At 36.5% G+C, this 23,034-nt stretch overlaps 1 long non-coding RNA gene across 1 annotated transcript; it reads left to right on the plus strand.

Annotated features, from left to right (window-relative positions):
* The first annotated feature begins 863 nt into the window (after positions 1-863).
* LOC133678164 (uncharacterized) lies at positions 864-22,793 on the plus strand. Its single transcript, XR_009835903.1, has 3 exons — positions 864-1,131; positions 2,502-2,610; positions 22,695-22,793. It is a non-coding gene; the product is annotated as an uncharacterized LOC133678164 (long non-coding RNA).
* The last annotated feature ends 241 nt before the right edge of the window (positions 22,794-23,034 follow it).

Here is a 23,034-nt window from a genome sequence, read left to right on the forward strand (position 1 = left end):
TTATGGATCTGTTATGATCCAAAGCAGTGTGGGGATTGAGCTAGTTAGTTTCACCTTTCTAGGTAATTTGATGTGCCAGACCTGACAGCAGTTCTGATATTGTTTTTTTGAGGATATTAGATCTTATATTATCTCAAATAGTCCTTACGATAGATTTAATAAGATTAATATATCTGGTTTCCCTATGGCTGCATAGTCAAGGGATTGTTTTTCAAAAATAATCTCTCTTTTAGGTAGGGTTGTTAGTTTTGATTCGTATATTGCTACTTACACTAATCTTAGCACAACAACGAGACTGATTGGTACAAGATGTAAGGACTCCCTAGTAGAAGAGGTGGTAGTCATGGTTGATGCACTACTAAAAAAAAGGGGTATTAGCATCTGAATTTAGTAACGGATAATTCCGTTGCTAAATTCAGTAACGGATTTGCAACGGATTACACATATATTATTTTTTAATATCAGCAACGGAATTTAGCAACGGATTATCCGTTGCAAAATTTACATTGAATTTAGCAACGGATTTTCCGTTGCTAATTAAAAAAATAATTATTTAAATTTTAATATAAAACCAAAATTACGAACACCGTTGATTACATTTACAAGGATTAAATATCAACCGTTTATTTTTCGCTGGCTTTGTAAATTAACACCAGTACTGCTCTCCCCCCACACCATTCATGTTTACAGAGATGAAATGAAGAAAACCAACAGATGAAAATTAATGATCTTCCACTCTTCCAGTCTCCTTCGTCCCCAACAACATCGATCCATAAGTGTAGAAAAATCACCCTCTCTTCATCGATTTGATTTTCCTTTATCCCAAACATTTCATCTTCTTCATGTCTTCAGCATCCCTAATTTCTTTTCTTCATCTTCTTCTCCTTCATCCGAACAAAATCGAACCAGACCCATCATTATCACCATCGAACATATTGATTTAAGGTATCTCCTTGTAAACGGGTTGGGTGTTTCACGGTTTTCTTCAATAGTTCAGGTAAGTAATTAAGGGTTTTTGTTTTTGTTTGTTGCAATTTAACTTGCACTAAAAATTTTTCACCTAACTTTCCCAATCCAAGTTTCTTTCTGTCCTGTAGAACGATCTCGGTCACCTGTAACTCAAGAACACAGGTAACTTTTTTTTTCAATACTTTGGATAATGGTTTTAGGCTATTAATTCGATAATATAGGGGTTTATGAAATGTTTAATTATGCATGTGTAATTGAAAATTTATCAAAACCCCCAATTTAATTTTTAGGGTTACGGTTCATAAATTTTTTGATGTCCCAACAGTTGAGCTGTAATCATTTTTGCTTCCCTATGGTTTCTTTTTGCCAATAGATAGTTGTTTTCCCCCATGACATACCTTCATATCATCGTGTAAGTGGGATGCATTTTTCTGTTCAAACTACTGTTTTGTAAGATCCAATGTTATATCTCAACATTTTCTCATCTCCTTAGGCATATAATTGTCTTTAAACAAAGCAAGGCTTTTTGGCTAAATAACTCCTTCTTTGCCCCACTGAAATTGGCTCTGAATATTATACCATGTTGTAACTTGCTACCTTGTTGCTTCAACTTTTTACATTGTAATGCTCTACTTCTATAATTTTGAAGTGTTACAGCAGCGTATGGATGTTGTTAAAATCTAGAGAGTCTAGCAACTGGTTAACTTGTGATGCATTTTCTTCTTCTGTAGCAGTCAAAGTGTTTCTTTTTTTCTTGCTGTGATTTGATTGAGCATGCTTGCAGAGTTTTAGTGCTGCCTTTTAGTCACAGCCAATCCAACTTACTAGGATGTGGTGGTTGCTGATTCGTGTAGATATTATTTCAAAATATGCAATTATTAGTTTTAGTTGCAAAACTTATACGCACTTATTTTCCTTGACAAAATTCAAATTTTTCGATCCTATTCATATTTGTAATATCGTATCATTTTCTGGAATAATCCACCTTTTATTTTGTTGTGTTATGCAGGAGAAACCTCAACTATTTCAGTTTGTTCCAAATTAAAAGCAGGTACCATTTGTTCAGACCACATTGTATTAACAAAGTTGTATTTATTGTGATAGATTCATAATGCTGTTTATCTGATTTATGCTCTCACAGGTCAAGGCAGCACACCAACTTCTTAAGACTATTCCACATAGCTATGGGAGTAGGAGGGTTGATGGAGTTCCTGTTTTCAGCAAACAAAATTCAGATATTGCAATAGCTACCAAAGACGGGATTAAGTGGTGTGTATTGATTCTCTTGTATCAAAATTTAAATATGCATATTTAAATTTTCAGGGCATAGGAATGTTTTTTTTCTTTTCTTATTCAATTCAGAAAAAAATTGTTATAAGAAGACAATTGCCATGAAAATATGAAAACTAAACAGTACTTTAACTTGAATATTCTTTCTGTTTTTCATAGTTTAACTTAGATTTGTTTTAAAGACTAGCAATTGATAAAGTTGGATGGGTTTAACATACTGTTTATGTTTTTTATTTTTCCAGCAATATGAATGGCTTATTGGATCACAATATCAATCAATAGAGTTGGCTAAGTCTGATTGGGTTGCAACAAGGAAATCTCCACCTTGGGCCATTGATTATTGGGGCTTTGGTAAGTCAATTTAATTTGCTCCATTTTTTTATGGTTGCTTAATTAGATTATGCTTAATTTGTCTGGTGGGCATGCCTATTGTAATCTTTTCAATTAATTGGAACTCTGCTTTTCATTGGGATAAGATTATTCATATTTAAATTTATTGTCCTTGTAGATCCTAGTTTTGGAGTTTTATGTGAACATGATGCTGGGATTATATTCAATTAACTTTTCTGGGCATAATACTGTCTTTTTTATTTCTGCTTTTACATATTGCTTCCTGAAGTTCATGTTTTTGGTATTTTTCCTCTTAAGAAGAATAAGAATAAGCCTTGGTCTTCTTTATTTAATTTCAAAACCATGAAGGCATTTAGAGGCCCAAATCCCATTTTGATTATTTGGTTAGACAATATAAATCAATGACAAGGTAGTTTAGAACTTTGGATGGGTAGTTCAAAAAATAATAATTAATGCTTTTTACAATAAGCTGTGGGGGGAACATTACAAGAGTAAAAAGAATGGGGCAAGAGGTGATAAGGACATATTTAAGGGCGGAATCTTATGGGGAACATTACAAGAGTAAGTTGTTTATTTTTAATGAATTTTGTGTTGTGGGGTTGCTTGATTTTTGTTAACAAAAAAAAAACATAACATGATATATTCGGGATTATTTTTTTCTTTACTTTGATTTCCAGCAATAAAATCTACCTGGAAAGGAGCTTTCTAATCTATTAGAATGACTTAGAACTTTGATTTCTGATATGCAGATTGTGTAAAAATGGCAAAGGGTGACTAGGGTTTTGGTTTGAAGTTGAGATTGCTATGTTGGTAATTTTATTATTTTATTAATTTTGAATGCAAAGTGTAATTTTTAAAGAACTAGAAGGAAAATGAAAAAACAAATAAATTATAAAAAGTATTTTTTAATTATCTAGCAACATTTTAATTATTTAAAAAATCCTTTAATCAAGCTGCGCTCCTAAAAACCAAAAGAAAAAAAACTTGGTGAATTTTTCCTATTTTCAGATATTCATTAAATTGAACTAAAGTTCAAATGCAAGAAAGGCAGTATATATGCTTTCAAGAGGAAAAAGAAAAAAAATATAAAGACAATACAGAGGGAGTATATATTATAAAAAATAATATAGTCCTTCCATTTCAGATATTCTTTTGCTTTATTTGTTGAGCCATCAAATGACACTAGTTGTGGGTGATTTTTGTTTTTTCCAAGCTTATATTGGAATTCCTGAAGACTACAGTACTGTGTGGATGTTAATGGGAGCACACATATAACCAGTTTAACCTAGAAATAATAGTAATAATAAGAAAAAAAAACAATTCTTGAGTTTTGAGAACCAACATCTATGGACATCAAGCAATTACCAGTCTGCTTGGTCATTAAATTATATGCCATATTCTAATTAGTTAGTTAGGTTTTTGTTTTTTTAAAAAATAATGAAATCCCCTCTTATCATGTGCTTTATTTATAAGAGATCTCAAGAACTTGAGTACTCCACATAAAATCAAAAGGTAAACTGAAGAAAAAGGAAAAAAAAAAAGTTCCCCATTCAGGAGTTACTAACCAGTGAAGTTTTATTACAAGTAATGATTTCCCATTTGAAAAGGAGATGTCTGCTTTTTTCTCCTGCTAAATTCTAACAGATTCCAATTAGCTAACACATATCTGGAAGACCTTGTCTTCTGGATCATTTCAAGCTTTTTACATAAAGCAAGCATCTGATCCCTCTATGCATTTTATTTCCCTTCATGTCTTTCCACCCTCTCAGACGCATACTTGGTGTCGCACGTCAAAATCCGCGCGGCGTCGGCTGGTGATTTTTCGTTTGTTCGTTTTGCTTTGATTGGTTCGTTGGAGTCGCCACCTAGTAATTTATGGAAGGCTACTAGGAAACCGGATGAACTGGTCTTGTCAGAGATTCACGAGTAAGGGACTGGTTGTGGTTAGAGAAGGTATTAGCACCCCTAACACACCCTACCTGAGGTAAGCTGCTTCATGGACTTGATGTGCTAAAGAAGTTTTAAAAATTCTGTTCTTTCATCGAATTTTAGAAATACGACTTACATGTAAGTTCATAATTCTTTATCTGTGAGCAAATCAAAATATTAAATTCTTCTTTAATCTTTGCAATTTTATCATAAAAAAAAAACATCCATAACAAAAAATATAAACACACACATACACCTTCACTGTATTTTTCTCTTTTCTTTTCTTTTCTTTTTTTTTCTTTTTGTTTTTACATCCACAATACAAAATACAATTTTAAAAGAACAAACTAAACAAAAATTACAATAATAACCCCACAACAATCTGGAATTTACAGGGAACACCTTCTGCATCACCAGAACCGTGGCTGGCGGCGCATGGGTTCACGCGCCGCCGCCGACAATGCCCGGAAATGGGCGGACCTGCCCTGCTTTCTTCTTCCCTTCCCTTCTCTGCTGGCTGTGAGAACCACCGTTACCTGCAAAGGGGAAAAAAAACACAATGCAAAGCTTCTGATCCTCTCCTTTTTGAGATCTACTCTCTTTTGTCTTCTCTTTCGGGTTTTCTGTTCTTCCCTTCTTCAGGTGGCAGGTTTGCTGGCTTCTTCTCCCCTTCCCTTCTGCATCAGCGGTGGCTGGTGAGGATGGAGACTGGCTGCTGTGGTCTGGTCTGTTCGTTGACCCGGAGAGGGAGGCTGATGGGTCGGCTGAGAGAGGAGAGGAGGTGTTCCTGGGCGTGGATGCTGCTGGATGCTCTTCACTCCTGTTGGTGGCAGCAATGGTTGGCCTTGTTGCTGTTGTCCGGCTGTCGCTGGAGGCTAGTTGATGGAGACCTGTGAGATGGCCGGGAAGGGAGGCCGATGGAAGGGAACAGCTGGGATGGAGAGGGACGGCACTGCTGCTGTTCAGCCGCTGCTGGGGCCGAATGGAGGAGAGACCTGGCGATGGAAATGAGAGAGTGAGGGGATCCTGTTCTGTCAAAGAGAGGGGCGAGTGAAAAGGAGATGGGGGAATGCAGAGGAGGCTGCTCTGGCTTGGGAAAAGAAGCTGGAAATGAGGGCTATCTGTTGATGACCGGGCTGTGGGAGAAGGAAGGAAAATGAGTGCTGGTCTTGGGAGATGTGGAAACGGTGGGTGTTGTCTGTGAAGGGGAGGCTAGTCTGGGTGTGTGTGGGCTGTGGCTGAGGGGAAGGAACGGTGATCAAGGGGGAGGGGGCTGGACTATGGCCGGCTGTCACTGGTTGAAGGAAGGCCTGTGGGAAAGCTGGAGAGGCAGAGAGGGAAGAAGAAATCGAAGGGAAAACTTGGGGAAAGGGGAGCAGCGGCTTGTGTGAAGGAAAATGGAGTGGGAGCAGCTGCTGGAAAAATGAATGGGGTTTTGTGTTGTTGGCTTACCAAGGAGAAGAAAATGGGGGGAACGACGTGGAGAGGAAAACCAAAAACATGGGGGGCCTGTGTTGTTGGCTAGAAAATGAGGGAGGGCTGGCGGCTTGGAGAAGATGAGATAGGTTTAGGGTTTCTCTTCCCCTCTTCTGATGTTGTCAAAATTGCCCCCCCTTTGGAAATTCAGTGTAGCATGGTATTTATAGGAAAAGTTTTGCTACGTTTTCAAACTAGTCCCTCAACTTTTCCTTTCCTTCTCTTTTCCTCTTTTTTTGTAAATTTTGATTTTTCTTATTTTTTTGTATTTTTGAAAGCGAGCAATATCAACATCAACTCAACAAGAAAAATCAGTGGTCATAAAATTTACGCGTTAAAGAACACGTTCCAAATACCTTTGAAAATTTAAATTCTTTTGAGATGACGTTGAAAATGCTAAAAACGATGTAAATATATCAAAAATGTATTTTTGGATTTTCAATGTTTTTTCACTATTTTTTGCATTTTTTCTGAAAATTTACCGAAAACATGGGTCAAAAATTGGGTAGCAATAGATGCCCCCTCTTTACAATACTTACAAAGCAAAACTCCTCAATGTTTTGCATAGTAAGCTTTGTAAAGAAAAACTTGTCTTTCTGTCACTCCATATCCACTCATCTAAAGGCCTTGCTCTTTTTTTTTGTTCTCTCTTCCTTCTCTTTTCTTCCTCTTCTTTCTTCCTCTTTTTTTTTTTATCTTGAGATCCCATTTGGAAATCTCCTTTTCCAAAACCAAAGAATGTGTGTAGCTCGGTCAACCTGAAATCCCATCTGGCGATTTTCTTTAACCAAAGCTACATGAGATCCCATCTGGCGACCTCATTAAACCAAAACTAAAAAAATGTGTGTGTAGTCTTATTATGACGGGTGACCTACTCAAAATGAAAGATGGTCTCATTATGACGGGTGACCTACCCAAATACAAGATGGTCTCATTGTGATGGGTGACCTACCCAAGTGGAAAAGGGAAAGAGTGGTCTCATTCTTATGGGTGACCTACCCAGGGGGAAGAATGGCCTCATTATAATGGTTGACCTACCCAAGTAAAAAAAAAGATGGAGAATGGTCTCATTCTAATGGGTGACCTACCCAGAAAAAATGGTCTCATTGTGATGGGTGACCTACCCAAGTGGAAAAGGGGAAGAGTGGTCTCATTCTTATGGGTGACCTACCGAGGGGGAAGAATGGCCTCATTATAATGGGTGACCTACCCAAGTAAAAAAAATGGAGAATGGTCTCATTCTAATGGGTGACCTACCCAGAAAAAATGATGGTCTCATTATGATGGGTGACCTACCCAAGTGGAAACAATGTGAAAAACGATCTCATTATGATGAGTGACCTACCCAAATGGAAAGAATGTGAAATGCGGTCTCATTATAATGGGTGACCTAGCCAGATGGAAAATGGAAAAAATATGAAGTGGTCTCATTGTTATGGGTGACCTACCTAGGTGGAAGATAGAAAAAATGTAAAGTGGTCATGTTATAATAGGTGACCTACCCAGGTGGAAGATAAAAAAAATGTGAAGTGGTCGCGTTATAATGGGTGATCTACCCACATGGAAGATGGTGGTCTCATTGTAATGGGTGACCTACCTAGAAAAATGATGTTTTTTTTTCAAAAAAAATGGTCTCATTGTTACGGGTGACCTACCCAAAGATAGAATGTGACTTACCTGGCAAAAAGACTTGGTTGGAGCAGTCCTGACAGGACAAGGCTGAGAAACTTGGCACCTTCTGGTTGCAGGTTGACTTGAAGACTCCTTGGTGACGGGGTTAATCTCCTCGTTTCTTTGAGATTCTCCTACTAGCAGGGTTCATCTCATTCTCTTCTCGTTCCAGGATCTAAACCGATTTTTTGTCATCATCAACTCGATGATTCTTTCTTTGTCCACAAACTTGCTGGACTTCATTGAGGATCTTCCTGTAACAAATCACAAGTATGTGCAATGCTTTGAGGTTAGATGACATGCATGCATCCTTACCTGATGTGAAATATAGGTCCCCCCCTTTGATGTTCCATCGTCATAGGGTGCCTTTGTTTGCTAACCAAAGCCTTCTTTGCTCTTCCCATGTACTGGCTCATTCGTGTGCTAGCCTTCCACTCAAATGTAAGTGCAGTGCCCATCTCGGGCTGTCTACGACGATTACAGCTTTTGTTGTTTATCAAGCTTGACTCTACCCCCAAGTGTGGTGTTGCTTGATTCATCATGAAGGATTTTCTCTCCTGGATTCTTCTGAAAATTATCTTCTGATTGGTTGTGTGCATCATGCCAACACCCATCAAAATGGTCAACTAGTCATGGACTTGCCTCCAGTTGAAACATACCCCGCAAGTATATGTGATCATCAACCTTCATGGAACTGCCAAGTCATCCGGACATGCATCTCATACTTTGCAGTAAAAGGCTAATCATTGTAAGCTCAAAGTTCTTCTCCATAGATTCCTCTTAGCTTGTCAAATCAGCTTATAAAAAGAAATGATTTGGCATCATCAATGATGTTCATCACCCATATTCATGCGGTGAAGTGTGCATTTGAGCTTCAGAATAGATGGTCCCACAGTCAGTCTTGGTGGTGTGCATCTTTTGATGTTCATTCAAATGCACTCACCTGATAACATCTGTCAGGAGTCATAGCCATGTTTCAGAGGGTAACCCAAGCTGATGATAATGAAATGCTCTTCAAGTGCAGCATTGTTTTCAATTGCTGCTGGAGTTCACTAGATCATGGAATGTTTTTGAACAATATTGCCCCTAGTAATGATCTGAATGCTTGTCCTACTGATTAGCTTTCTTTAAACACCATTGTCCTTAGTGCATTGATTCATCATTTGATCATCTTTCTTTGCCCCCAGCTGATCTAAATACTGCTTGTTTTTCTTCTCAGGGTCCACTGTATTGCCCCCAAGTGGTCAACTTTTCAAGGAGTGTCTAGATATGTTGATGTCATTTCTATCACGGGTTTTGCCAATTTGATCGATATTCTTCTTGTTTGACAATCTTTCTTGTTCTAGAATCAAATCTCATATTTCAACGATCATGTCATATTCAAGTCTAATTGTTGAAATGAAATCAAAGAGATGTCAATTTTTGAAAGTATTTTTCGAAATCAAGCTTCTTTGGTCAAAGACCCAACACACGTTATTCAATGTAATCTTTTGACTGTCTTGTATTTTGAAAACAGAAATGACCCATTGTAAGATTAAAATGACTTTTTTCATACTTCTTTTTATCAGTTTTAATCTTTGATCTTGGGTATATCTTTTGATGATCTGCGATGAGGTGACCTTCTGTTAATTTCAAAGAAAACAAAAGACTCAAAGTCAAAACTTGAGGATTCATCAAGAAAGATTGTTTTCTTTTTTTAGCACCAATTTTATTCGCATGCATAATAACAAGTAGCTTAATCCATGAAGCCACGACTCTTATGGAAAAGCTCTTCAAGTTTTGAGAGCGCCATTTATCGATTCAAATTGTTTACTTGATTAAAAAAGGCTTTTAAAAGCACTTAATGCATGCTATGGTTCATGGCTATGAAAGAAAGGGATTTCACAAGCTCAAAAGGTGTTTGAGGGTTTCAAAGACCTAGGATCAACATCAACTATTCATCAACTCTCTTTCTCTTGTTGTCATAGTAGAGAAAGTGATATATAACCTTGTTAATCTCAAATATCAGAATTCTCTTAACATAGGTCATAATGCTAATCCAACTTTATCTCTGATGAATAATGAATCTAAAAAATTTTGAAGACACTAAAGGCTTTATCCTAGATACACCAAAAGACATGAAACTTGATTTTTTTGGTGTTGACTTTTGACATTTGTTGTGTCTTTCTTCCATTGAAACCTCTTTTGCCCCTCTTAGAATTGATAGGCATTCTCCTTCATTTCCACTTTTTTTTGCTTTTACATAACCTTCCTCAAAGTTTTCTTGGATGACCCTTAATATATGGCTTTTCTTGTTCTCCCTTTCTCAATCATTGGGCTTTTATTCTAAGCCTTTCTTTTATCATTGATTCTATCAGTGTCTTCATCCTTCCTAATAACATATCTCTCATTGCCCCCAGTGTGGGGTGTGATCCTAGTCAAGGTTTCTTTTTGAAAGAAATTTTACCAGGCTCAAAATGGGACTGCAAGGGATATAATCTTTAGAAAGTGAAGGGATATCAAAGATGGCCTTTTCTCATTTCAAGCAAGGTCGGTTAGAACCGATAAATTTTGACCTCATCCAGTGTAATGATTGGGACTTGTAAGAATAATGATTCACGAGTCCATAACTATCGAATCCACTACATGTCATTATGCATCCTGCTAAAACTTAGCTATATGATGTGTGGTTCAGTTTCAGGAGGTATGAGTTCAAAATTGTTTGGTCACCTCATGTCATTTTCAAGCATCAAGTCATTTCCACAATCAAAACACTTTTAATCTTCAGGACTGACTAGCTTTAATTTTATATGTTGGAGTTTGATCAAAAAATATTTTTGTCAAAATACCATTTGAAAGAAGCATCTCTTGATTTCAAAACAGCAAAAAGACAAAGAAAAGAAATGTTTCGTTCAAGGATGAGATGTGACCCCAAAACAAAATGCGGAATGACAACTCCACAATAAAATGATGGACAATTCAGCACCATTCTTGGATCAGCTTTTCTGGCCATATCGTTGTTTTGCCGAGCAACTTCGATCACTTATTATTCTGATGATGTTCTGGTGACAAAATGATCGATGACGTCATCTTTCACAAACTCAGCTCGATTCTTGAAACTCTTGCATCTGTCCAACTAAAATGGCCCAGGAACCCACCATGATATTCACATCTCATCTAAATTATACCACGGTGGTTGCATGCAATTTGTCGAAGTCGGGGCAACAAGTCTGGAATCAATGGTTGGTCGACAAACTCGAGTGGCAGAGGGATGTCAATCTAGGCAAAGATGTTTGAGCAGTTGATGTTACGGCAAGACCTGATTAGGCAAAATGACTGAGGTTTCTCAATTGAAAGTCATCTTCTGATTCAAACTCTCATCACTGTTATGGAATCCATGGTAGATCCTTCAATCTTTCCTCTCTAGATAGCTAGCTCAATTCTTTTGGCAATCCACACAACATCATGTCAGTCTTCCCATGTCGTTATGGTTATTTGAGGATTGTTGGAAACCTTCCAACAGCTTGGTAATCTTGGCAGTGCCCAGAAACATGTGGCATCACCATTACCGACGTGTGGAATCACACATTGTCAAAACTGGAAGAGAACCTGATGAATCTAAAACTCCTTTGTCTCCTCTTTGATTCCTCACTGACGGTGTATCAAACAGACATCTGTAGAGGAAGCTCTGCTCTATTGAAGTTTCAATCTTCTTTCTATTTTTCAGCCGAGGTCTGTCTCTTTTCCCTACTTTTGCATTTTCAAGCTAACACTGATGAGAGAAAATTATAGATGATTAGAAACTACTGCATCCCTTCTTGGATTCTCCACTTGCAGAGCAACAAACAGATTTCTGCGAAGAGAGCTCTGCCACGGTGAAGTTCTATATCTGCTCCTGTTTTTCTAGCTCAGGTCTGGCTTTTCTGCCTACTACAGTGTTTCGGTGCTGAAATTGATGAGACAAATTTTTGTAACGTGTGAAAGTACTGCATCCCCTCTTGCATGCCCCACTGGCAGATCCAGAAACAAATCTCTACAGAGAGAGCTCTGCCATATAGAAGTTTGATGTCTGCTCATTTTTTTTCTAACCAGGTCTGGCTCTTCAACCTACCATAATGTCTTTGTGCTAAAACTGATGAGAGATTTTTATAGCATATGCAACTAATAAATCGCCTCTTGCATTCCCAACTTACAGAGCCATAAACAAATTTTTGTAGAGAGAGCTCTGCCATATTGAAGTTTGACGACTACTCATGTTTTCAGACTAGGTCTGACTCTTCTGCCTACAACAATGTTTTGCTGGTGCCACTGGCAGGAGAAATTTTCAAAGCATATGAAACTACTACATACCCTCTTGCATTCCCCACTGGCAGATCAACAAACAAATCTCTCTATAGAGAGGGCTCTGCCACGTAGAGGTTCAGTGCCTAATCATGTGCTGCGGAACTGGAATTGGGCTCACAGTGGGGGTAACTTCAAAGAAGGCTAATGCAACATGCACAGAAGGCTAGCAGTTATTTGGTGCCATTGGAAAATGTGGAGGCGATGAATAATTATCAGTGCAACTGAACAAGAACAAAGGTTGTCATTAGCTGATGACTGAAGGCATTACCTCTATTGTTCATGACTGAAAAAGAGAGAGGCAACTTCAATGGGACATGGACAAGCAGTGTTCCCACAGAAGACCATGCAGACATTCCCTTTCCATTTGAAGCTCAACACTTGTTCAAGCAGATCTGAGTCTAGCTACTTCACCTCTGATGCTCTCAACTTCCTTTTGACAATGAGCCTCTCTCTGACCCCTTTCTTTATTATCCACCTTTTTCCATCCAGTGTAGTAAACTTCGGATAGGGGAACCTATTTTTCCTCTCGGTACATGCATGATAAATACATGAACATGTAAACTATATGATGAACTTGACCTTTGAGGGGTGACATATGGTCGTAACTCTTGTATGATGAAATAAAAATCTTGATTCTTGCCCAAACTCTACAATGAAAATTTCCTGAGTGACGGCCATTGGGTCACCCACAAGTCCTGAATTCAAGATGCTTCAAGAAGGGCTTGCTCAGATGCAAAACAACTATTTACAAAGCATACATCCTAATGGCAGGTTCTAATCTTTTCACGTGAGACAAAAGGTAAGTTTACTACTTAGTCTCTAAAAAGGGTCTCTCGCTGTCCCAGTGATCGCCCTTGTAAAGGCAATATGGGGGTTCAGCAGATAGTGGGATGGCACATGTACCAATCACTATCAGTCTAAACACTCAGCAAAGAGTTGGGGTTTACACAACTTAAACCTTGACTCAAGTCATAAGGCAAGTTGCTAGTCCCCCACCTAACCTGAAGCTTGTGTGTGCTTTCAAAAATTAAAACATGTGATGCATGAGACAATTCTACACAATGCATGAATAAAAAAATAAGATAAAAAGCAAAAAATTTAAACACATCAAAAACACAAAGCTTAGTCCAATAAAGTTGAAAACAATACCTTTCCCCAGTAGAGTCACCATTCTGTCACACGTCAAAATCCGCGCGGCATCGGCTGGTGATTTTTCGTTTGTTCATTTTGCTTTGATTAGTTCGTTGGAGTCGCCACCTAGTAATTTATGGAAGGCTACTAGGAAACCGGATGAACTGGTCTTGTCAGAGATTCACGAGTAAGGGACTAGTTGTGGTTAGAGAAGGTATTAGCACCCCTAACACACCCTACCTGAGGTAAGCTGCTTCATGAACTTGATGTGCAAAAGAAGTTTTAAAAATTCTGTTCTTTCATCGAATTTTAGAAATACGACTTACATGTTCTTTATCCGTGAGCAAATCAAAATATTAAATTCTTCTTTAAACTTTGCAATTTTATCATAAATAAAAAAAAAACATCCATAACAAAAAAATATAAACACACACATACACCTTCACTGTATTTTTTCTCTTTTCTTTTCTTTTCTTTTTTTTTCTTTTTGTTTTTACATCCACAATACAAAATACAATTTCAAAAGAACAAACTAAACAAAAATTACAATAATAACCCTATAACAATCTGGAATTTACAGGGAACACCTTCTGCATCACTAGAATCGTGGCTGGCGGCGCGTGGGTTCACGCGCCGCCGCCGACAATGCCCGAAAATGGGCGGATCTGCCCTGCTTTCTTCTTCCCTTCCCTTCTCTGCTGGCTGTGAGAACCACCGTTACCTGCAAAGGGGGAAAAAAAACACAATGCAAAGCTTCTGATCCTCTCCTTTTTGAGATCTACTCTCTTTTGTCTTCTCTTTCGGGTTTTTTGTTCTTCCCTTCTTCAGGTGGTAGGTCTGCCGGCTTCTTCTCCCCTTCCCCTCTACATCAGCGGTGGCTGGTGAGGATGGAGACTGGCTGTTGTGGTCGGGTCTGTTCGTTGACCCGGAAAGGGAGGCCGATGGGTCGGCTGAGAGAGGAGAGGAGGTGTTCCTGGGCGTGGATGCTGCTGGATGCTCTTCACTCCTCTTGGTGGCAGCAATGGTTGGCCTTGCTGCTGTTGTCCGGCTGTCGCTGGAGGCTGGTTGATGGAGACCTGTGAGATGGCCGGGGAGGGAGGACGATGGAAGGGAACAGCTGGGATGGAGAGGGACGGCACTGCTGCTGTTCAGCCGCTGCTGGGGCCGAATGAAGGAGAGACCTGGCGATGGAAATGAGAGAGTGAAGGGAACCTGTTCTGTCAAAGAGAGGGGCGAGTGAAAGGGAGATGGGGGAATGCAGAGGAGGCTGCTCTGGCTTGGGAAAAGAAGCTGGAAATGAGGGCTATCTGTTGATGACCGGGCTGTGGGAGAAGGAAGGAAAATGAGTGCTGGTCTTGGGAGATGTGGAAACGGTGGGTGTTGTCTGTGAAGGGGAGGCTGGTCTAGGTGTGTGGGGGCTGTGGCTGAGGGGAAGGAACGGTGATCAAGGGGGAGGGGGCTGGACTATGGCCGGCTGTCACTGGTTGAAGGAAGGCCTGTGGGAAAGCTGGAGAGGCAGAGAGGGAAGAAGAAACCGAAGGGAAAACTTGGGGAAAGGGGAGCAGCGGCTTGTGTGAAGGAAAATGGAGTGGGAGCAGCTGCTGGAAAAATGAATGGGGTTTTGTGTTGTTGGCTGGCCAAGGAGAAGAAAATGGGGGGAACGGCGTGGAGAGGAAAACCAAAAACGTGGGGGGCCTGTGTTGTTGGCTAGAAAATGAGGGAGGGCTGGCGGCTTGGAGAAGATGAGATAGGTTTAGGGTTTCTCTTCCCCTCTTCTGATGTTGTCAAAATTGCCCCCCCTTTGGAAATTCAGTGTAGCATGGTATTTATAGGAAAAGTTTTGCTACGTTTTCAAACTAGTCCCTCAACTTTTCCTTTCCTTCTCTTTTCCTCTTTTTTTGTAAATTTTGATTTTTCTTATTTTTTTGTATTTTTGAAAGCGAGCAATATCAACATCAACTCAACAAGAAAAATCAGTGGTCATAAAATTTACGCGTTAAAAGTTGAACGCGTTCCAAATACCTTTGAAAATTTAAATTCTTTTGAGATGACGTTGAAAATGCTAAAAACAATGTAAATATATCAAAAATATATTTTTGGATTTTCAATGTTTTTTCACTATTTTTTGGATTTTTTCTGAAAATTTACCGAAAACATAGGTCAAAAATTGGGTAGCAACACTTGGAATCAATTTAACTTGGATTTGTTTTAAAGACTAGCAATTGTTATAACTTGAAGGGTGTAACATACTGTTTATGTTTTTTATTTTTCCAGCAATATGAATGGCTCATTGGATCACAATATAATCCAATAGAGTTGGCTAAATCTCATTGGGTTGCAATCTCATTGGATCACCTTGTGCCATTGATTCTTGGAGCTTAGGTAAGTCTATTTTGCTCCATTTTTACATGGTTGCTTAATTATGTCGTGCATAATTTTTTTGTTGGGCATGCCTATTGTAATCTTTTCAAGTAGTTGGAACTCTGCTTTTCATTGGGACAATATTGATAGTTTGTATAAGAAAACTAATTGAATGATTTTCTTTTATTAAATCTGATATTGAGTTTATTTTGGATGGAAATTATGAGACCAAAATGAAACCTAGAGGTGGCTGAATAATATATCAATTAATTGCAAATTTAAATGTCGTGCTATTTGTCAAGTCTTGAAACATATTGTGACGTTGAGATTGAGAAGACAACATTTCTCTTACGGTCTACTCATGTCAATTAATTAATAATAATATTATGCTCCATACGTATTTAGAGAAGAAAGAAGGCAACAAATCTACTAGTACATGAAATTAACTAATTTGGATTGTGCTTAAAGAATTTATAAAACAAATCTATATGATAAGAGACAAAGATACAGATGTGAGTAACTATTATAACCCATAATAAATTATGTTTTTTTTTTATTGCATTTTCATCTTTTTAAAAAAATAAAAAAAATTCTTTAATCTTGTATTACCTCGCATGTTTCTGATTTCATTTACCATTTCTTAGTTGAGCAAAAAAAGATCCGAATAAAAATAAAAAGTTCAATGGATCCAATAAAAATAAAAGGATCGAAATAAAATAAAAAAAACTATTTCAGGTGGTAACAAAAGTTAGAAGGACCAATAAAAAAATGAACTCCAAAACTATTATAAAGATAAATTTATTTAATATTTCTTCAACTAAATTTTTTTTTTCTTTATCTATTCATTCTGTATAAAATACTAACCGAACATAATCTAAAAAGTATATTTTTGTCACTAGTTAGAAAATATAAATGACAATATGAGTGTGTGGGAATTCCTCACACACTCATATTGTCATACTAAACAGCCCATATATTTAAAAACTCAATAAGAAAAGGTAGAAGAAAAACAGTTATCTGTTTTTTAGCTTCATATATGTTTGAGCTGGACAAATAATTAAAGTTTATTCATGTTGTACATATTTTATTTTAAAGGATTGTTTAAGTACTAGTAGTTAAAGAAGTATGCTTTAAGTACTAGTAGTTAAAGAAGTATGCGTATTTCAAAAAATGCTTATTGATGTTGTCATGTTAATTAGATTAACATGGATGATCGATCGTGGATGTATCGTCGTCTTATGGATGGTCGCCTTCGTCCTGAATACATTACTGGTGTTAGAAGATTTATCAATTTTGCATTTTCAATTGATAAAAATATATCTGGGGGAAAAATTAGATGTCCTTGTGTGAGGTGCAAAAATCAAAAGTTTTTAAAGGAAGATGATGTTTGTAAACATCTATTGACAAAAGGTTTTTTACCTTGTTATGAAAATTGGACTGTACATGGGGAGCCTTATGTCGCAGAACCAATATTGGCTGGACCTTCATCGATTATAATGAGTCATGATGTAAATGATGTTTGTCTAGAGAATCCATATAGGAATCTGGTTATAGATGCAATGGGGGTTGGTGATGCATTCTATAATGATAATGTGTCTAGTCCTATGGTAGCAGGGGAAATTCCAAATCCGGAGGCAACTAACTTTTTTAAGCTTTTGAAAGCTGCGGAGGAGCCGTTGTGGGATGGGTGTACCAAGCAATCCAAATTATCTGCTTGTGTACAATTGCTTAATATGAAGTCAACTTTAAATTTGACTCAGAATGCTTTCAACAATTTTATTGACTTTACAAAAAGTTGCATGCCTAATGATGAAAATTTGGTTTCAAATTTTTATGATGCCAAGAAATTTATGCGGCCACTTGGACTTGGTTATGAGAAATATGATGTGTGTCCTAATTACTGTATGCTGTACTATGGGGCATATGCAATGAAAATAAATTGTGATTTTTATGGAAGTTCACGATACAAACCTAGAAATCCAACTAGTAAAGGTTCCAATAAGACGGCGAAGCAACTCCAATACTTTCCTCTAACACCAAGGCTTCAGAGACTATTCATGTCTCCATATCATGCCAAAGATATGACATGGCATCATTTTTATAAGTCTGATAATGAGGTTATGGTGCACCCATCTGATGGGGAGGTATGGAAGGAGTTTAATCGTGTCCACTTAAGCTTTGCATCAGATCCGAGAAATATTCGGTTAGGGTTGTGCACTGATGGGTTTTGTTCATTTGACATGTCTTCAAATACATACTCTTGTTGGCCAGTAATTGTGACTGTTTATAATTTGCCTCCATAGAAGTGCATGACTAGACCATTCATGTTTTTGACAATGATGATTCCTGGGCCAAAGAATCCAGGTAAAAAGCTTGATGTTTTTCTAAGACCTTTGATTGATGAGTTAAAGAATTTATGGTTTTTTGGTGTTGAAACATATGATGTATACAGAAAGGAAAATTTTCCATTAAGGGCAGCTTTGATGTGGACCATTAGTGACTTTCCAGCATATGGCATGTTATCGGGGTGGAGTACTCATGGAAATTTGTCTTGTCCTTATTGTATGGAGCATAGCAAGGCTTTTAGATTAAAAAATGGGGGGAAAACTACATTTTTTGATTGTCATCGACGATTCCTACCCATGAACCACCCATATAGATTTCAATCTGATAAGTTTTTGAAAGGAGTAATTAAAAGGCTTCCTCCTTTACCTCGTCCATCTGGTTTGGAAATGTTAAACGAAGTGTCCAAGTATACTGAGGGACATAATGGAGGTTGATCATATAATGATAAAATTCATGGCTTTGGTGTTAAGCACAATTGGGTGAAGAAGAGCATTTTCTGGGAGCTTCCATATTGGCATACAAATTTGATTCGTCATAATCTTGATGTCATGCATATTGAGAAAAATGTATTTGACAATATTTTTTATATAGTAATGGATTGTCTGAATAGAAGCAAGGACAATTTAAAGGCTAGGTTGGATATTCAATTGTATTGTCAGAAGCCAAATTTACATTTGCAACAAGATATGAGTGGTCGGGTTTACAAACCTAAAGGCACTTATTGTCTACACAAGAAACAACAACAAGAAGTTTTGTCATGGATGAAGGAATTATCATTTCCTGATGGTTATGCTTCAAGCATTTCACGATGTGTGAAAGAGGCACAATGTAAAGTTTCGGGGATGAAGAGCCATGATTGTCATGTCTTCATTCAAAGACTTCTTCCAACCGCTTTCCAACCTTACTTACCTAGGCCACTGTGGGAGGCATTAATTGAACTGTCCATATTTTTTCGAGATATTTGTTCAACAAATTTAAATGCCCAGCACATGGAGTTAATGCAGATGAATATAATTGAAATAATTTGCAAACTTGAAAGGATTTTTCCTCCATCCTTCTTTGACTCTATGGAACACTTGACGATACATCTACCTTATGAGGCAAAAGTTGGTGGACCAGTTCAATATCGATGGATGTATCCATTTGAACGGTATGTTTTCATACTATGTTAATTTTATTCACTTTTTATTTTTTAAAAATAAACTAATTGACAGAAATGATATAGGTATATGTTTTATTTGAAGAAGAAAGTGACCAATAAAGCTAAAGTTGAGGGTTCCATATGTGAAGCATACTTGATTGATGAAATTACCAATTTTGCATCTCATTATTTTGGTGATGATGTGCAAACAATTTGGAATCGAGTTCCACGGAATGATGATGGTGGCTTTAGAAGTGTAGATGGATGTCTCTCTATTTTTTCCTATCTAGGAAAAAAATTATCCAAAAGATTTTATAAAAAGCAGTTGTCACATGCTGAAATGCAAATTGCGCATAACTATGTGATATTCAATTGTCAAGAACTGAAGCCTTATTTAGAGTAAGTATGAAATATTATTTTGTACTAAATTTATAATAATTTATTATTAACTTTAACATTTTAAAATTTTAGGCAATGTCGACAAGGGCTAAAGTCACAACAACCATATGCGAGTGATGGTGAAATTGAAAAATTATGCGAAGCGATCTTTCCAAATTGGTTAAAAAATAATGTAAGTATTTTAATAAAATTAATTTATATTTTATGTCAATTAGCTACTTTAAAAATATTATTAATCTCTTTTAAATCATTATTTCTTATGGAGTTAACTATTATGCTAGGTGGAATACCAATCTAATGGAATTGAAAATCAGCTCTTTGGACTTGCTATGGGCCCTTCAACTTCAGTGAAATATTATAATGGGTATTATGTGAATGGTTTTAAATTTCATACTCAATGTTATGGCCGTTTTAAAAAGACAATGAATAGTGGAGTTTGTGTGAAAGGAAGTTGCTATGATGATAATGAACGTGATTATTATAAAATGCTTAAAGAAGTTGTTCGGCTAAAATACTTGGGGAGTAAGTGCAGGTTATTTATGTTTAAATGTAATTGGTATGATACAAAACGAGGGATTAGAGTGCATCCTTTGAATGGTTTGGTTGAAATCAAGCATACGTCTCGACTACATGGAAATGAAGATTTTGTGTTAGCACAACAATGTCAACAAGTCTACCATACATATCCACCTGGTAATAAATCATCTGAATGGTGGACGGTTATTAAGACAACTGTTAGAAGTCGTTATAATGTTGACATGGGTGAATTTATTGAAGATTTCAAAAATGTGAGATCATTTGATGTTGATCAATCAGATGAGATTTCTCAACCATGTCGTGTCCTTCCTACTCCAACACTTGATAATCCAAATATACTTGTTGAATCATCTTATTATGAAGAAATCGGGCAATATGAATTGATTCAACTTGACATGAATTGGGGAAACAAAGATGATGAAGATGATGAAGAAGAAGATGATGGTGATGGTGATGGTGATGGTGATGGTGAAGAAGAAGAAGATGATGATGATAAGGATGATTGTTATGGTGGTGATGGTTAGGAATGATGATAATAATGAGTAGCACAAGTTAATTATATTTTGTAGTATATGTAATGAATTATCTTTATTATATGTATGAATGATTTCATATTATTTGACAATATTTAGGCTTTCAATGTTTTTTTTATTATTTTATTCAAGTGTGTGTTATGCATCACATTACATAAATCATTTTCATTCACCTTTGAAACAATTTATAACCTTTCAAGTATCAATCTTTAAATTGTGATTCTGATATTATATTTTATTTTGTGATTCGTTTTCTTGCTTACAAATGCTGAAGCGTGAAAGAAAAAGTTCTTCCTACTCAATGTTTTGATTTATAGGACCAAACATTAAGGTAAGCATACTTATAAATTTTGATTTCTGCTTAATTAATTATTTAGATTTTTATTTTTATTATTGTTTGTGTTAATTGGCTTTTGACAATTTAAACTTCATGGCTGAGTTTTGTCATTGCAAGGAATGCTTAATGAAATTGTCTTGATGTTATTTATATATTTGGTTTTGTTATAGTAATTATTTTATTTGAAGTATAATATTTTTCAGAGTGATGACTATTAAGTGGACAATCCATACTGATTTTGAACATCATAAACTAGATATTGTTTGTAATGAATTGGGAAAAAAATGAGATTTAACAGTTTGTTTTCATTCTAGTTATGGCAGTCTTGGAAAAATATCTGTGGATTTTTTGTTCCTGGTAGTTTAACTATGAGCTAATTTATTGTTATGTTGTATATATTCATATTAAATGTTAGTTATTTTTTCTGGTTTTTAGCATGCCTCGACGAGGATCCGTATTAGATTCTAGGAGTGACAGGTCCACTTCATCCAAGTCATTTCAAACTACATCAATGCATAATAACAAAGGATCCACATTTCATCAACTTGTGTATCAGAATGAAAATGAGTATTATATACCCACTTTGGGGAGTACACATCCTCCTCAACATGATTATGGGAGGGTTGATGCATATCAATATTGTGAGGGCTTTTGTTTTCAAGATTTGCTTCAAACTCAAGGAGGTTTCTCTCGAGATAACCAACTTGTTTATGGAGGACATAATTTATATGGGACTTATGGGAGAGTTGATGGTAATGATGATGATGTGAACATTAGAAATGAAGATGAGGGAGACGGTAGTAATGAGAGAGGTGTATGTGATGAGAGAGATGTATGTGATGAGGATCAAGATGGTGTTCCATCATATCACGGTTCAACATCTTCTCCATACAATTATAATCAAAGTGTTAAAAGGAAGGGTTTTGACACGCCAATAGATCCAATAACAAGAAAAAAAGAGCTTTGTTTTTATGGAACAACAGAGTAAGTTCAAACTTTTAATAACTAACTTATTAAGGTTATATTTTCAAGTATGAAAAAAATTACTTATTATTGTGTAATTATTTGTTTAATATAAGTTTGTTATTATATATTTTCAGGTTCAATAACGCATCGTGTGGCCTTGCAATCAGAGATATTTTGAGGTCCAATTTTAAGGGAGCATGGCACTCTTGGGAAAAAGTAGATCCAATGTGCAGGGATAAACTCTATAAAGAGTTTAAGGTAAGAACCAACATTAATTGCCATAATATTCTTTTCAATTTTGATCACTTTAATGTAGAATTATGGAAATTATCAACTGAATAGCTATGACTGATTTGTGTTATAATTTGTTCTTATTTCTTGTTTACTCTTTAATATCATTTAATTTCTTTAGTTATTACATCATCATGCAAATTCTGAACAAGATAACACAATATGATTAATTATTTATATAATTTGAAATTTTGTGCACTCTTTTTACTTGGTATATATATATTATTTGGTAGAAAAAATATTCCTTTCCTGATGAAGATGAGTCGATTGTTCGTAATATTTGGGAAGATAAGGCTAGGATAACTTTGAATCAACAATTGACACGAGCTCGCAAGAAAGCCATGTCAAAAGAAAACACTACAAATATTATAGATTGTCTTGATAAAGGTCCTGCCTGGATAAACAATGATGACTGGAATCAAATGATCAAAGATGTTTGGTCCACCCCTAAATTTCAAAGGAGATCTGAATCTGCTAGGAGGAATCGATTAACCAAAACAGATGGCAAAATAAGCACTCATTCTGGAGGAATAGTGTCATTTGCATCATATCGAGCTAACATGGTATGGAATTTTTTTTATGCTTAAGATAATAAATTAAAATTTGTATATTTATCTTTTATAATATTTATTAATCTTGAAAGCAAGAGGAAGCTGGTGGAAAAGAACCTCCATGGGATGATGTCTTTTCAGCTTTGCATCAAAGTACTAAGCAATCTGGTAGCTTCGTCGACAACAAGTCTAAAAAAAGTGGTTGTATGTATTTTTATTTGATTATTTCTTAATATAACTTCAGTATTATTCAACATTCAAATTAATTTATTATTGCATGTATTTTATTTGTAGGAAAATTATAAAATGGAGATGATTTCAAAGTATGGAACTGATCGGGAAAATCATCCTTCATTTGATGGAGCAGCTTGGTGTGTGGCTTCAGGAGCAGTTACAAAGGGTAGGGTATATGGTGCACCTCGTATGCCAAAA

Source organism: Populus nigra, chromosome 18 (assembly GCF_951802175.1).
Source record: "Populus nigra chromosome 18, ddPopNigr1.1, whole genome shotgun sequence".
Lineage (NCBI taxonomy): Eukaryota > Viridiplantae > Streptophyta > Magnoliopsida > Malpighiales > Salicaceae > Populus > Populus nigra.